Source organism: Euprymna scolopes, chromosome 11, assembly GCF_053919585.1.
Source record: "Euprymna scolopes isolate OS-2025 chromosome 11, ASM5391958v1, whole genome shotgun sequence".
Classification (NCBI taxonomy): domain Eukaryota; kingdom Metazoa; phylum Mollusca; class Cephalopoda; order Sepiida; family Sepiolidae; genus Euprymna; species Euprymna scolopes.
In genome coordinates this window covers 1263142-1280588 of record NC_136492.1, presented here as the reverse complement: position 1 = coordinate 1280588, position 17447 = coordinate 1263142, and the positions used below count along the sequence as shown (strand labels likewise).

The following is a 17447-nucleotide window of genomic DNA, read 5'->3' as shown; positions in this document are numbered from 1 at the left end:
ATAAAAAATAACAATTAAATAAAAAAAAGTGTAAAATATACATATTTATTATTTTTTACTGCTTTTTCACTCCAAACAAGGCGCAGCACCACTTTGACATAAGGTCTACTATTTGGGACGAATTATGTAGGGAGTTGAGCAGCAAGATGTCTGTTCACATTAAACCTGAACTTTTGCATATCAGTACAGTAAGAGAGGCAGTGATCAGGGAGGGAATTCCAAAATCTAACAGTTTGAAGGAAGAAACTAAGGCTTTATGGAATTTAGGGCTCTCTACAGTATAAGGGTGTGATTTTGCTACTTGTCAGGTTTATTGGGGGGGGGTTATTTACATCAAAAGGGTAGTACAACTGCTTGGTGTTTGTCAGAGAACTTTTCATTGAAATACGTGTAAAACAGGCACCAAGATGAAACATTTCATTGATGGGACAGAAGTTGGAGTTTGGTTGATAGTGCGGGACCTATTTCTAGATGTGAAAAACTAGTGGCAAATTCACCTGCCCAGATGTGGCAACAATACTCCAAGGGTGACTTTGTAGAGGTCCAGGATACCACCGAAGAGAACACCCGCCTTCTACAGCAGTCTTGGCAACACATTCAGTATATTTGTTCCAATTTATGTTGTCTGTGAACGTTATGCCAGTAAGATTAAACCAAGAGGTTTCAGTTAGTGTTTCAGAATTAGTGGTTGAGTAGGTTTGTAATTATTAGAGGAAAAAAGTCATAGTGGCATTGAATGTTACCAACCAATAATTTCCTTTGATATATGTTCATTCGTTTTCCCCTCATGTCTGTTACATTAGAAAAGATTTTGCAATTTAAGAATCATGATTACTTTTTAGTCAAAATTATTTATTTAAAAGATGCGTTTAATTTTAACAAAGTATAAAAAAATATAACTGATAACTCTAGCCTTTTTAGTGCACAGTTTCCCAAGCATTACCTCCTATTAAAAAAAGAAGCACACTTTATATTTACTTAGTGGGGTGGGGTGGGGGGAGAATGGAACCGCTTTTGTGGGGGGAGGGGGGGGAAGAGGCCGAGTGCACAGTTTCCCAAGCATTACCTCCTATTAAAAAAAGAAGCACACTTTATATTTACTTAGTGGGGTGGGGGGAGAATGGAACTGCTTTTGTTGATAGAGGCCGAGTGCACAGTTTCCCAAGCATTACCTCCTATTAAAAAAAGATGGAACCGCTTTTAAACCGTCTTATACAGCTTGGGAAACTGTGCACTCGGCCTCTTCCCCCCCTCCCCCACAAAAGCGGTTCCATTCTCCCCCCCCACCATCAAATACATGATATCTTATTTTTCTGTTAATTGTCTAAACAAAATAAAAGTTAAAGTGTAGTATCGCAATCCAGAAAGTAAATCGCAACTTTAATAATGTAATTAATGCAAGGAATAAAAAGTTTTCCACATGTACAAAATACATATTGCAATTAATTAAACGTCACAATTACTTTCTAGTAATTTTAGTCAAAACTACTATTAGGTTGGCAAGAAAGTTCTTACAGAATTTTAAATTTTGATTGAATATCACTTTTTACAATTGATTTTTACAACTACTCTAATCACTGCGCCACAGGTCCTTAAAGGTTCAATCCTCAGTGTGGGTGACCGGAAAATACAATTGCGAATTACTTTGGACCTCTATTTAGTCATGGCTGACGGAACAAGAGCATGCTACACCTGTGAAGTAAATAAGGGTTCCGTTCGAAATTCTGTCCAAATTCTCGAGTTCGATAGAAACATTCCCAAGTTCAACAAGATACACCTGAAGAAGGTCGGAGGTTATATCAACTGAAACGTTGTGAAAATCACACTCAAGATGAGAACAGTAGTCCGATAAATCCAAATAATAGGAGTTTGATTGCAATTGGTAGAATAAAAACTGTTGCAACATACAAAATAGATTAGTTTTGTTTCTCTTGTTAAAGCTACAGACAAAACAAAATGTCCTATGTAAATAGAACAAAAAAAAAAACCCACAAAAAACCTAACTTTTGATGATGATCAAAAACAAATTGTGATGGGTGAAAAAAAAAACAACTACTAGATCCAGAAGAGATAGAAAGAAAAATGACAAACAAAAAAGAAAACTTTCCATCCGTATAATGGCTTTTGTAGCGTCAAGGGTCAAATAACATAAAACGCTTGCAATCTTGCTAAGAAAACTAGAAGTCACCATTGGTGTATAGGTTAAGGGGGGGGTCTATTTACTTCTATATCAGCTGTTAGAAACGTTCAATTTTTTAAAGAATTGAAACTACATCAAACGTGTGAAATAAACAAGGTACTTTTGCATTTATGAACCCATGATTTTCACAAAGTTACTTGAGTGTTTCCAGCAGATGATGGGAATAACCAGAAATGTCCAAGTGAGCCTTATTACAAAAAACACAAATTGTTTAACCCCACCCCCCACCTCTCACGTTAAGAATGGCGACGACTATTAAAATTCATAAAGTAATACTTTGAAAAATAATTAATTAATATCCAGAAAACTACTTGTCAACTGCTTCAGGTTCTTCTTGTCATCTGCTAGGCACACCTAAGTAACTTTGTGGAAATCATGGATCCATAAATGCAGAAGTCCCATAAAAAAGAATACCTAAAAACAAAAGACACATTTGCATGAATATTTAAAAAAAAGAGAGAAGTACATTTACTAAGTGAATACCAACAATAATGAAGACGATTTTGGATGCTGAAAACGTACACACCTCATTAGATTTTTTTGTTCACATGTCTGAGCAGTAAGCAACACCATATTTTTTTTATTTTCATCTTTTTTCAATTTTTTCAGCAGATTATTATCAAATAAACAAAAATCTACCAGATTATCAAAAATAAATAAAAATGAAAAATAGTCAATATTTAAATATTTGTAAGGGGTGCTCAGTTTTTAATGCAACGTTCTAGTAAATTGATCACCCCTCCCTTCATAATGCCCCCACAAATTATGTCCCCAATAGTAGCCCCCTACTTCAAAGTGGCACTTGCCTTGTTTGGGGTGAAAATTTAAAAAAAGATTTTAGAACCACTCAATGATTTTAGGCCAAATTTTGTCAAATTTAGCATTTTTTTCAAATTTCACTTGAAATTTGCCCTTTTCTGATTATCTTATTCTAATAGAAAAAAAAAACTTGAAAATGTCGGCAGTTGAGTTGACTTCTCGAGAACTGGACTGACCGGGTAAGAGTGAAGAATGTTTGAATGCTGCCATCACAATTTTCCCGACATTTATATACAAATTTATGGTCATCTTCAAGTTTTGTGACCTAATATTTACAAAGATTTTGCCCAGACGATTTTTTTCTTTTAATTTTTTTTAATACACAATCTTCAAGTTTTAAATTCTGTTCTGAAAAAAAAAAAGTCTTACCGACATTACCCCCACCATCCCCACTTGGAGTGCTTTTCTTCTTTTTCATATAATTTTAAATGTTCCACAAAAGATTCGTACACCATATGAGAAGGCAGTTTGCTATGTGAAGGCACATTCAACAACCGTCATTTATATTACTGCATGCTCGAGCATAGTGTAAACAGAAGCTGTAAAATGGTGGAAAGTAGTTTGTGGGTTCAGGGGTTAATACCATGCAAACGGTAAATTTGCGCCAGGTTTGATTATCAGATTCGTTGTCAGCGACCTCTTTACCCCTAAAAAGCCAAATTAAAGTGGTCGGTGTTCTGTTGTAGCGTATCCCTATATTTACCAAAAAAATTAGTCTTTTAAAAAATACAAAGAATGAAATTTTTATAAAAACAAGGATAAAACTGTTTGAAACTGTGGCGACTTTTATTTTATTGTAACAAAGTTTATAATATCAATTGTAAAAAAAAAATATAAGGGGGATTATACTGAAGTTGGGTGAGTCCATCCGTCGGGGGATAAAGGAGCCAACATGAGTTAAGCATAGCAAATAGTGAAGGTCGTTCAAAACCTATAAAACAGGTTCTTGCATTCCTTCCAGTGTCGAATTTCAGTTATCGTGCCGACTAGACCAGGCCGTTTGATTTGCGCTGGTAAAGAATTTCATACTTTCGTTACCAGACCCGCTAAAAGAGTATTTCTCCTTTGCAAATATCATTGGCTTAACTGTCGTAACATGAAAACAGAAATAATTCTCTTAATAACTGCATAAAGACTACATTTTGTATTATTAATGTTACCAACTTTGTTTACAATTCCTCTACAACTATAGTAACATTTTTTGTAATCTTAAAAACTAGATGTAGTGTCGGAATTAGCATACCGACGAGTAGTGGGGGAGGGGGAGGGAAGAAAAGACGGTTTAAGTCTTGCAACAAAATGTCAACGTTGCTTACAAGTAGTCTTTCCTTGTAAAAGTAACAAATGGGTAACGATGGTCGAAGTGTAATTTGTCTAAAAGACAGCAATAACTACTACAACAACAGTAGAGCGGCCACCCTTTTTATCGACTCCAACTCTCAGTCAACAAGATTCACGTGTGACTGAAATGTCTATTTAACTTGTAAGGAATAGGCACTCAGGTTCTTTGATTAACGGACCACCGGCATGTTGATCACAGCTACCAGCACTCCTTTCTTCCCCACCGACCTACCCTCGGCAAGTCAACCAATTCAAAATTCTCACAGTAGGTGTTATTAATATTGTAAACGTTTTACAGTAAAAAAAATTTTTTTAAATCGCTGCAGCTTTAAAAGTTTCATCCTTGTTTTATTAAACAGTTTCATTCTTTATATATTATATATATATTATATATACATATATATATTTATACATTTAAGGTTAAAGACTAATTTTTTAAAAACCTTACCATAACATTTACTTTTTAATTAAACAAAAGTTGCTGCAGCTTCTTTTTTAAATGTTTTCAACTGATGAAAATATCGTTGGTTTTCTCCTAGTAGTCGCGTAAAGACATTATTAATGTTATCAACTTTATTACATTAAAAAAAAACGTTGCAGCTTTCTTTGGTACTAGCGCAGAGAGTGATCCGGATGTAAATAATAACGTTATTATTTAAAAAGCTAAGCACCACCAAAACTGGGGGTAGGGGGGCAGGCAAGTACTTTTTGACGGACCGTCTTTTTAAAAAGCTACTAAAAATCAGGTAATTATCCAATCAATACAAAATTTTCAGCGATTATTAAGAGAAGAATGAACTTTATAACAGTGTACTTATTTTTCATAAACAATATTTATATATATACTTTTTTTTGCTTTTTTTTTTTGTTTTGAGGGGGTTCCAAATATGCTTAAAATAATCATCTGAAACTGAACAAAACATATTGTGTTGTTGTAAGGAACGGGATTATAGATTTAAAAAAAAAAAAAAACTTGTTTGCATACCTTATTTTGATGTCTGAATATCAGAACTTCGATTGTGTTTAATTATCCCGGTTTTGAAGTGTGAAATTCGGTGAATATGTTAAGTAAAATAATTAATTTAAGTTAAGCAAAACAAAAAAAACATTTTTTCAATATTTATACGAAAAAAGCCATTTTAAAATCTTTGATAAATAAATTAATAATTTCTTTTTAGCGAGCCGAATAATGCATGACCATTATTAAACAGGGCATGCTTTGAAGAATCGATACAAAAAAAAATTCAATAAATATTGTACCCTTTGTGTTAAAAATATCATCATTTTTTCGATCCAGTTTGGAAACGTTTGCCGCCTTTCAACTACGGTGGACTAAACATGCTGAAATAATTTTTTTTATTCTGCTTTAAATTGCCCCCTCCCCATTTTGGAGAGCCTGACCCCTACATACATACACATTAAAAACCAAACTCATACAAATGGTCACCCATCTGGTACTGGCCAGCCTCAGCGTTAATAATACATTGAAATTTTCGTCACTGAAAAATAAGTTTTGTTTTGGCTTTTTGGTCTGCCGTAGTTTGCTTTTTATCAAGAACAAATGTAAAGTTTGTACACAGAGTAATCAAATCGACTCGAAGCAACTGGTTGCCTATATGAATAAGTGGAATTATTTGAAATCCAGGTACTTATATTATATTTTTGCATATATTCATAGAAAATCACCCTAAATCTTAGTTAGACAAGAAATAAACAAATTAATCCTTTTGTGAGAAAATAAAAATAAAAATAAAAAAAGAAGATTGCTTACTTGGTGACGCCGGCCTCGAGGGCGGAATTCTAATCTGAGTGGTTGAGAGAACGAGTCTCTTATAGACTTGAAGGAGTAGGGGGAGGCACTATTCTTCTGTTATAAAAGAATTGTGTCTCTGACTAGTACCAGTTCTGTTAATGACTCTCCCTCTCAACGCTACGATTATTTCAGTCTACGCTACGATTATTCAGTCTACGCTGCGATTATTTTGTAAGTCTATTATCTCCTCTCTGTCTTTTTCCTTTCCTTCTTCTTCACCGAGTCGGATTTTCTTTTGTCTTCCACTCGACGTTTTTTTTTTTTTTTTTTTTTTTTTTGCTCTACTTTTTACTGTTTTTATAACAGTTTTGTTTGAACATTTTTTAACCGTTTTTTTAACGGTTCGGCTATGGCCGCTGCTGCGAGCCAGACGCCCATTATTGTTGACACCATGGAGCAGGAAAGTGCCACACCTTCTTTGCCTAATAGTTGGTCTAAACCCCCCAAAATTGACATTGACGTTAAGGACTTCGTGGAAAAGGCAAAACAATGCCTGGAACTCGTCAACGACACCGGCTTAATTGTCAACCTGCCAAAATTAGAGGAGATTAGAAAAAAGTGCCTAACACTATTTGTTGTGGACAGGAAGACTAAAAAGGTTATCAGAGCAACAGCAGACATCGTCATCAACCTCTTGGCCACAGCAGGAGTTAGACCCTTACGCATCATTAAATGTAAGGGTTATAATACCTGGAGCATTCTTCTGAACTCTCCTGAAGAATGCATTACAATATCGCAGAAAGAAATTATTACAGCGCAATACATTCTGAGGACCGAATATATGGGGAAACGACAAACTACGGTTTCAGTTTTTCACGTCCCACACCACATCGAAGGAGAACATCTCGGTGCCTTCTTTTTGAAATTTGGAGAAATGGTATCCGTCCAAGTTGACGAGTTCCATGGAATATGGTCCTTTGACATCCTCCTCGATAAAGAAAACTTCACAAACATTCCTTACTTCCTAGAAGTAGGAGAAGAAAAATTACCCATTATAGTAGCTGGCAGGAGACCAACTTGTTGGAACTGTAGTGAAATTGGGCATCTGACATCGGAATGCCCCTTAAAGAAACCCACACCAAACCCCAAAAGACTCACCGGACAACACTTGGGAAGCACAACCACCACAAGCTTTCCTAAACTTACCAGCCACGATACAACCCCGGATGAACCACTCAGAGGAGAACCCTGGCAGATCGCCCCCGGGAAGAAAACCCCTGGACGCCTGAGCCTCGAGCAACAGAGAGAGCAAGCCATGCTCAAAAATGACCCGGGAAAGGATAAATACCTCGAAATTGTTAACCTAAAAAGGAAACTGGACTCTCAAAAAAAGAAAACACCCCAATCCCCGTGCAAATCACCTCCACCAAAAAACATAAAATTAATAAGTCAGTCCCCCACTACATCCAAAACTCCTTCTCCTTTCAAAATGCCTCCTCCAGTCACAACTCCCATTTCTTCCAAAATATCCAAACTAACACCACTAAGTCCCCTTAAGAAACACAAATCCTCCACTCCTGTTACAGCCACCTCTAAGTCCCCTCACAACACTCCTCCTGCCTCTCCTGAAAAAAACCCTACTGACCCTACTAACATGGATACTACCCCCGCTATTGAACAAAAGAAAAAAAACCCTCTACCTCCCTGGAAAGGATATCTGTATCCTTAATACAGCTGCTATTAATAACAGCAAAAACCTAAAAGGCCCGGACCTAGGCAAGTTAGCCGATTTCAGGGAGGTAGAGGGGAAGCTAATAGACACCCCCACCAACTTCCCCAATGCAAGACGGGTTTTAACCGTAATAAGAAAAAGAGAAGAAGCTAAGGACCTATGGCAAATGCTGGAGGAGGCAAACAAGACCTTTAATCTTTCCCCTCCCCTAGCTATCTTTAAAGACTCTGATATAAAAAGCCTAAAAAAATGTTGTGTTGGGAGGGTCCCGGTTAAAATGCACCCCTCCTTGTATAGGATAGTAAAACTAACCTATCCCCTGCATGTCGGCGGTATCTCTCGTGACGGACTCATCGATACTGCGATGGGTACCTATTCCCTCACGAGAGCTGTCGGCACGCTCACGACCGTGATGTTCGTTTCTGGTACTCAACTCTAAGGCACCACCATGGATCTCAAGCTTGCTAGTTTAAATGTCCGAGGGCTAAGGGCCGACTCGCGCAAATGGCGCTTGAGTTTGGAACTGCAGCACCTCGGAGTGGATATCTGTTGTGTGCAGGAAACCCACCTTATTCCTGGGGACCATTTGGGTGCACTGTCTAAGACCTTTGAGGCTTACTCAGCGCACTATAATTCTCGCTCGAGAGGGGTTTCCTGGCTAGTTAAAAGGTCTCTAGATGCGTCGTGTGACCCGTGTTACTTGGATCCGGAGGGAAGACTATGTGTTTTGGATGTTACCATAAAGGGTAGGGCATTACGTCTTATTGGGGTTTATGCGCCCAATAGCCATTCTGAGCTGGCTGGTTTTTTTCGGCAGATCGAGCAGTTCATAGATGTTTCCAGAACGGTTATCTTAGCGGGAGACTGGAACGCCGTCCTGGATCCCGAGTTAGATCGATTTGGGTTAACATCTAGGGGAACTAACAGAGATCGGGATGCTGTTGTATTTCATGAATTTGTGGATAAGTTTGATCTTATTGACAAATTCCGAAATGAAAAGCCCCGTGACTTAGTGTGGACTTGGACAGGTAGAGGCGGTTCCGATTCGATACAGCTCTCGAGCTATATCGACCGGTTCTTAGTTAGGCGAGTCGACGTAGGAGTATTGGATTGTCCAAGTTTCCACAATATAGTTTACTCGGATCACAGACTTGTTCGTGTACGGGTAAACTTAGATAGACCTAAGCCTAGATTAGCCGGTTACTGGAAGCTCAACACGTCGTTGTTCGATGTGAAGGGCTTCCGTGACGGGCTATTACTAACCCTACAGCGGGAATTGACGGGGGCAATTATTGGGAATAAGTGGTGGGTAAAAGTTAAGGAAGCCATTAGGTCCTTTGCTGCTGACTTTAGCAAAAGACTCAATCTAGATTCTAGGGCAGCTAAAGTGACACTAGAGTCTAGACTAGATCGGGCGGTGGAGGAGGGGGATAGTGCTAGCGTTAATATAATTAGGGCTTGGCTTGCCTCCCTTGCTGAAAAGGAGCACCAAGCCTTAGCGATTAGGGCTAGGTTAAAAAGAATGCCCCAGGAAGCAACAAACATGGCCGCTGAACTGCGTGCAGAGGAGCTTAGGAAAGCGGCTAATAGGCACATCGCTCGTGTCACATTGCCGGACGGGCGTACCGTGACCACAAACCAGGGTGTGTTGGAGGCGTTTAGATCCCATTTCCAGGAGCTTTTTTCCATGGAACCCGGTCTGTCATTAGAACAGTTCGACACCTATTTGGCTGACTTTTCTCGTCTTTCGACGACCGAAGCGGCTAGGTGCGAAGGTTGCATAACGGAGGATGAAGTCATTGAAGCCTTAAAGCGGGTCGGCCTTAATAAGTCACCGGGGATCGATGGTCTTCCCTACGAAGTGTATTTGAGGTTGTCGCACATCTTTGTCCCTCTACTGACGGATTTGTTTAACTCATGGTTTAGGAACGGCTCAATCCCCAAGTACTTTACCATGGGTGTGATAAAGCTTGTCCGTAAAAGCAAAGATGGTGGGGATGGGTTAGGTAATTTCAGGCCCTTAACAATGCTTAACGCTGAGTTAAAGATTTTGGCCAAGATTCTCGCAAATCGTCTGCAGCTTGTCCTGGCGCGTCTTATTAGCCCCGAGCAAACGTGTGCCGTGAAGGGCAGGACAATCCAGGATAACTTGCACTCAATACGCCTGATGATAGAAAAAGTCGACACTGAGGCCGCGCTGATCAATTTAGATCAGTCCAAAGCCTTCGATAGGGTTGACCATCGGTACTTGGGGGCTGTTTTATCAGCGGCCGGTTTTGGCCCGCAATTTCGCTCTTGGGTTCATCTTCTCTATGCTAACCCCGCGGTGATGGTAGAAGTAAATGGGAAGAGGTCGAGACCCTTCAGTTTGTCACGTTCCATTCGTCAAGGGTGCCCGTTATCACCCATGCTATATGTGCTTGCGATCGAGCCATTTTTGCGCAGGCTAAGGGTGAATCCGGTCCTACGCGGAATCACTTTGCCAGGTGTGGATGCCCAGGCGAAGTACTCCGCCTATGCCGACGACGTAACTGTGCTTGTAACGAGCAGTGCTGAGATTAGTGTCGTCGGTGTAGAAATCAGATTGTATGAAACGGTAACGGGCCAAAATTAACTGCGACAAGTCTTCGGGTTTGCGCATTGGTGCCTGGAGGGGTATGCCCCTTCAGGGGCCCTTTAGTTGGAGCGATGAGCCTTGCAAGATACTCGGCGTCTGGTTTGGTCCTGACCTCCAGCTGGAGAAAAATTGGTCGGAGGTTCTGAAAGCGGTACGGTCTGCAGCTTCACGGTGGATCAGTAGAAACCTTTCATTAAAGGGGCGAGCGGAGGTGTGTAATACTCACATCTATTCAATCGCTATTTATCGTCTATCAGTGCTTCCAATCCCGTCAGATACACTGCTATATTTGCAGAGGGCTCTTTTCAACTTCTTATGGCTTGGAAGGGCCCCTAAGGTCTGTCGCGATGTCTGCTACCTACATCCTTCTGAAGGCGGTTTAGGTATGCCAAACGTGGAGATTCGGCTATACACGCTACGGCTCTACTACCTAGATCGAATGTGCACACAAGATAGGGAAAACGGTGGCCTCTGGATGGAGGACACCAAGAAAGCCTTCCCGGCTTTGAGAGGGGTGCACTACTCCGAGGGGGAGGCACACAGGTTGCCCCGAGGTGAATGTCCCTTCTATCGCGAGTGCCGGCGCGCACTGAAGTCCCTCTTAAGAGTGAAGGAAAGCCTCTCTAACACTCTGCTGTTGTCCCGAAAGGCATTATATCGGGTTTTAGTGAGGGGATCCGTAACGGATGTCATCGGTGGGAGGCTCCCTTTGACGAAGGAGCAGCTCCGCTCAATCTGGCCTTGGGCGCCTGGGTCAGGATGCCTCACTAACGACGAGGCTTCCCTGACCTGGCTGGTAATTTGGGATGCTCTATGGGTCGGTAAGAGACTCCACTCAGCTGGCTTGGTGGATTCGCCTATTTGTAAACGGTGCGGCGATGAGGACGAGACTTTATGTCACGCCTTCGTTTATTGTCGCATCGTGGCGCCGCTGATTGAGTTTGTTACAGGTCTCATGGTCCGCATACTAAACACATCCTCATTAACCTTCGTTCCTATTCATGTCTGTAGCAATTTGGCTCCGACAACGGATAGGCTCAGAAAAGATTTGTGTTTGACCTTGCTAGCTGTGATGAGAGGTGTTATCTGGAACACACGTATGAAAGTGGTCTATGGATCTGAGGACTTCGCTCCCCTCGACCTTATACGACTCTTCCGTCATTATTTAAAGGATCGTATCAAGGCCGAGAGAGTTAGACTCTCTCCGTCAGACTTTGTTGAAAGGTGGGTGTCAGTTGCGCGTGTGTGTCGAGTTAGAGAAGCAAGTCTTGACTGGTTCTTGGATGTTCCTTAGGAAAAAGAATTTTGGGTGACAGGAACGAACGTCAGCCCTGACTCGTTTTTAGTCCAGAGTAGGTCACGATATAGGCAAGAGTAGGACCATTATTTAGGCTTCTTTGTTCATAACCTAGCTAGTGTGTGATAGCGATCATTAGGCCCCTTTTAAGTTTGTCCCTGCGTTTTTTTTTCTTTTTTTTTTTAACCCCACTCCCCTCCCCAATTAGGTGACAGATCGCTTGATTCGCCAGAGATGCGGGTTCCCTTTCGAAGTTTTCGTAAGAGGTGTTTTAAATAAAGCGTTCGGACCCGCATCACCCTTTCGACTGGCGAATCGGTGCATCTGCCATAGTTTAACAACGGGGGGGGGGTCTTTTGTTACTAACATTGTAAATATTTCATTTTTATTTTGTATATAAAATTTTTATCTTCCCAAACCCCCCCTTTCTTATGGGTTTTAATTAGGTTATCATGGTATGATGTTCTTATGGTGATTGATGAAGGATGTATACGCTGATGGATGTATAGTATGAATGTGGTATTATGGTGCAAGTAGAGTGAAAGTAGGAACTAGTTAGGTTAGATTAGTTAGCACTAGTCAGAGAAGACCGTCCTTTCCCCTCCCCCATCTTCGGCCTTGTGCCAAATTTTTCTGATTTTTTACTTTGTAAATTTTCCGAAAATAAATACCTTCTGTTAATGACTTACTGGTGAACGGTTGGCACAAATTAGTTACTCGCTGCTCGCCGTACTACAAAACTTGTTACTCGACCCAGTAGGGGGGGGGGTCGCATAGGGCATCCTTTGCAACCCCTCGGAGCTTACGCTATCACCGGGTAATCTACTTTACCCTCTAAATAGTTTTTTTTCCACACTTTCAAAAACCTTTTCTTTTTTTTTTTTTAAAACTATTTATATACGTTTTTGTGCAAAACAAAAAAACGCCAATTGTTAACTTTTGGGAAAATTTAACATTTAAAATTTAATTAAAAATAGTAGAAAAAGTTTTACATTATTCTGCTTTCTATATGATAAAATTCAGGGGTGTATCTCTCTGGAAAAAAAAGCTACTCAGAAATAATGGATTTTAATAAATGTAATTTCGTTTTAAAAAACAACAACTTGATTTTTCGGTCATTTTTGGCGGTGCCTATAAAAAACCATTCTTAACATGGGAGGGGAGGGTGTTTTGTACCTATTCTATACTTCAACCTTACAATTGAATAAAAAAAAAAACATATCCTAAAACTTTAATTAAACTTGGAAATACGATTTAAAAAATAGCGCGGATCACTCTCTGCACTAGCACCCTTTCTTTTTTTAATATTTTAATTTAATAAAAAAAATATCGTCAGATCGACCATACTAAATGATGAGATGAAAAAAAAAATGAACGAGTCTCCTAGTAAACAAGAGTTGTCTCTCTTTGCACAATGACAAATTGTAAAAAAGTGCCGCGATTTTTTTTTTTTTCGGAGAACTTTATTCCATAAAAATAACATGGTTCTTTTTTCAAGATCTTCGTTTATAAATGTCTTTGGTAAACTACACAAAAATTACATTTAGTCCCGTGTCGTCTTCATTCTGATATTAACCCATTGTAAAAATTGTAAAATTTTTACAATTGTAACAATTGTAATTTGTAAAAATTGTAAAATTGTAAAATTGTTACAATTGTAAAATTGTAAAAAAGTGCCGCGATTTTTTTTTTTTTTTTTTTTGAGAACTTTATTCCATAAAAATAACATAGTTCTTTTTTTCAAGATCTTCGTTTATAAATGTCTTTGGTAAACTACACAAAATTTTTTTTTTTAACTTTAAACAGTGAAAATTCTGTTGACTTAATTTAAAATTTAAACAATTGAATTTTTCCTCGATAAATGATCAATTTTTTTTTTTTAATCGATGAAAATAAAACATAATCGACCGCAAAAAATCTCAAAGCAAAAATCACTTGTATAGATTTTCATCATTTAATTTCTTACTAACTGTAGTTATCTCCCTTACATTTTTAACGTATTCTGCAAAAGTACAAAAACAAAAAAAAATAGATATTAAAATCATTTAGTAATACTTACTTGTTGTTTAAATATCTGCTTTCGATTGCCTTTAACTGCTTTTTGTAAAGAAAATGATTTGTCAAATCGAACTGACTTCAAAGTTGAACTCAAATTCAAAATGGCGAACGAAAAGCTGGTTCGCAGAAAACAAAATTTAAGCGGAAACTAAAAATGAAATTATTTTTAAATAAAGCCGATATTTTCAGTTAATATAAAAAAAGTATAATTAGTATTATTTTATTAATCTCAACATTTTAATAGGTACTCCAGCATATTTCTCGAGGCATTTCATTGTTGCCTCAGTTCCGTCGTTTTCTAAACGGTGATAGCTGCTCTGGCGTCCCCGACGAAACATGTTCCACCATATAACTGAAGGAATTTATCGCATATTTAATTACGGAGATATTCTTAGACGAATTATTAGTATTATTATTATTAGTAGTAATATTTGTATTCTTATTATTATAATAAATGTTACGTGTAATTAAACCCCCACCACTGCCCTCCTCATTCTAAATAAATTTCCTATAAAAAGAGGAGGACTTCTCATTGTAAGATGATGTCCGCTCACTAAAGATGCCATTACATTTAGTCCCGTGTCGTCTTCATTCTGATATTAACCCATGTCGTCACGAATATGCCACCTTCGTGGCCTTTGGGCCGGGATGAAAGTGTAGTATCTGTTCCGGCAGATGCTGCAAGCTATGACTAGCTATGACGCCTGGGTAATACCTAGGAGGTCCCAGGCCTTGCCACCGGGCTTTCCGGTGGGGCAAGTTTATTGCTTGCTGCCTGAGGCGCCCCGACCGGGGAATGCCGACGGGGTTACTCAGGCAATTTTTAAAATTGCAGGAGTGCCCCTCCTTTAGGGGAGCCTGCGGGGTTCCCACTTTCCGGCCTTGTGCCACATTTTGCTGATGTGGGCAGCAAATAAATATCAACCCATGTCGTCACGAATATGCCACCTTCGTGGCCTTTGGGCCAAGATCAAAGGTTCTGATACCTACATCGTGCGAGGCAGTGCTGTTCTGGCGACACATTCTCGTGCCCGGAACACCTGACAAGCTTTTTGGGTCGCGTTCTGTCCGCACCCCCACTTTGTCTGTCTTTCTCTGCTCTCCCCCCTCCCCCACGGGGGGGGGATCCGAGCTGATAATTTACGACCTTCCCGCGAGGGAGGGTCGGAAACACCTTCTCTCTTCCCTCCACTAACTTCCCACTCCCTCTCTCAGTTCTATCTCCCCTCTTGCCGCCTTTTGACGCCACCTCTTTTTGGCGCCAAAGTCGGCTCCCCACTTCGGACGCTGATTCCACGTCACTTTTTTCAGTGAATTTTTTAAAAGAGGGACCCAAAACGGACACCCCCAGCCCGGGGGCCACCAATATGGATACCCTCAGCCAGGGGCCCACCAATATGGATACCCCCAGCCAGGGGGCTACTGCTCCCCAAGAGGACGAATCCCCAACAGGAGAAAAAACAACTGCTGATGAGGCGTACCGCCCGGGTATGACACCATTGGACGCTCCCCAGGAGGGGGAAAATTTAACAACAGCTCCCCCCGAGGGCGACTCCCCCCAAAGGGGAGCAAAACCAAAATCGGTCGTAGCATCTCACTCCAACCACAAAAAGGAGGAGGTGCCGGACCAAAAGGACAATAAAGGGGACAGCGCTCCCCAGGAGGGCTGCTCTCCCAAAAGGGGAGCAGATCAAGAAAATAAGGGGGCATACCGCCTGGACCTCACAAACGAGGAAGGGGCAGATGGCCTCAAAGTAAACAAAAACGATCATGCTCCCCAAGAGGCCGACTCCCCAAAACGGGAAGCTGCTCCCGAAAAAGACACTAAAAAGGGAGCCGCCGCCCAAAAAGGTGACATTCCCACAAAAGGACTGACCAAGACATCTGGGGAGGCAGGAAGCGTCGCCAATAAACAGGCAGGGGCGACCTCCATAAAAGACCAAAAACGATCTAACCCCACTAAAGACCCCATACCAACACCAACAAGAGGGTCTGCGTGGGGGAAGACCGTAGAAAAACAACTGTCCCCTCAAGAGTATAGAGACCTGTACCTGACAAAGTACAGACAATACATAGAGGGGGCAGATATAAAACCCATACCGGGTGCCTGGGAGGCGATTGAGGGCAGAGTCCTGTCCTTTGCCATTTCCGATATACCGGAAAACCGCCTCCTAGGAATGAAGAAGGAAGACATGGCGAGGCTTCTCCACAAACTTAACATCCCAGTACTATACCTGTACCAGAGGAGCTTCGCTGTGTGGGACATCCTCCTACCCACCAAGGATGATGCGGAGAGACTCTCCCTCCAAGAAATAAAGCATGGGAGAGTCAAACTAACACCTGAATACCAGGGCAAGAGAAGGACTCGGGTGCAGGTATTTAATGTGCCAACCCAAATACCTGCGGAAGTATTAGGATGCCTCTTCAGCCAGTACGGTGAGGTAGAACAGGTGACCCCAGTACGGTCAAAAAATGGGACTCACCTGGGCTGCTACACAATAGCAATGAGGCTGAAGAGGGAAGGTTTTCAAGCAATACCACCACTGCTGACATACAAAGACGCCAGCATAACGGTAGTGGTGGAGGGCCGTCGTCCACACTGTTGGTTCTGCCAAAAGCAGGGCCACATGGCTAGGAGTTGCCCCCAAAGGGTAACCCCTAATCCAACAACCCAAAAGGCGGTCACAACCCCTGAGACAACGCCCACACCAAAACAGGCGGCAACAACCCCTGCAACTGCAACACCAACCCCAGCTCCAAGGAAAACCCAAACCACCCAGGAGGCCAAGGGGGAAGAATGGAGCACGGTAGTGAGACAAAAGCGGAAACACATAATCCCTTCTGCCACCGTCCCACCACCAGCCCAAAAATCGAGGCAGGAGCCTCTGCAAATGCAGCAACAACAACAGCCACCACAGCCAATGCCGCGGAAACAACTGCAGCAGCAAAATCAGCAAGTGCAGCAGAAGCAGCAGCAGCAGCAGCAGCAACGACACCAGCGAGAGCAGCAACAACAAAAACAGCTGCAGCAGCAAATAGAGGAGCAGACACAACCAACGGTCCTCACACCAATCGAGACGGGGATCAAGCGGAGAAAAGACTGCTCCTCTGAGGATGAATCCGCAAGTGAGAGGGAGAGGAACTCAACCTCACCTCTCCCCGGTTCATTCGAAAGAATGAAAAAGAAAAACAAAAGAAGAAAAGAGGAAGAAAAGGTGGCCCCCACTCCCTGTGAACATACACCACCCCTAACAACAAAATCCACTTCCACCCCCAAACCACACACTGCACCAACACCAGACACCGCACCAACACCAGACACCGCACCAACACGAGACACCACACCAACACCAGACACCGCACCAACACCAACACCAACACCAGACACCGCACCAACACAAACACCGCACCAACACCAGACACCACACCAACACCAACACCAGGCACCACACAAACACCCGTCCCCACACCAAGGCAAACTGAGCCACTACCCCAAAAAGAAAACGAAAAGAATGAACCGAGGGAGAGGAGAGACTCCTCTGACTCTTGCAGACCAAAGGTCCTTGCCCCTGAGGAACTATGTAATGTAGACCCTCTATCTGTGGCCACAGACATTTCCCATCGGCAGAG

General features: G+C 41.4%; 1 long non-coding RNA gene across 1 annotated transcript in view; it reads right to left on the bottom strand.

The window, feature by feature from the left end:
* LOC145287718 (uncharacterized) overlaps window positions 1–14070 on the bottom strand; it is a 35757-nt gene extending 21687 nt beyond the window's left edge. Inside the window, exon 1 of the long non-coding RNA XR_013869184.1 lies at window positions 13819–14070. This is a non-coding gene — a long non-coding RNA (uncharacterized LOC145287718). The remainder of the gene's footprint in view (window positions 1–13818) is intronic.
* Window positions 14071–17447: the final 3377 nt, after the last annotated feature.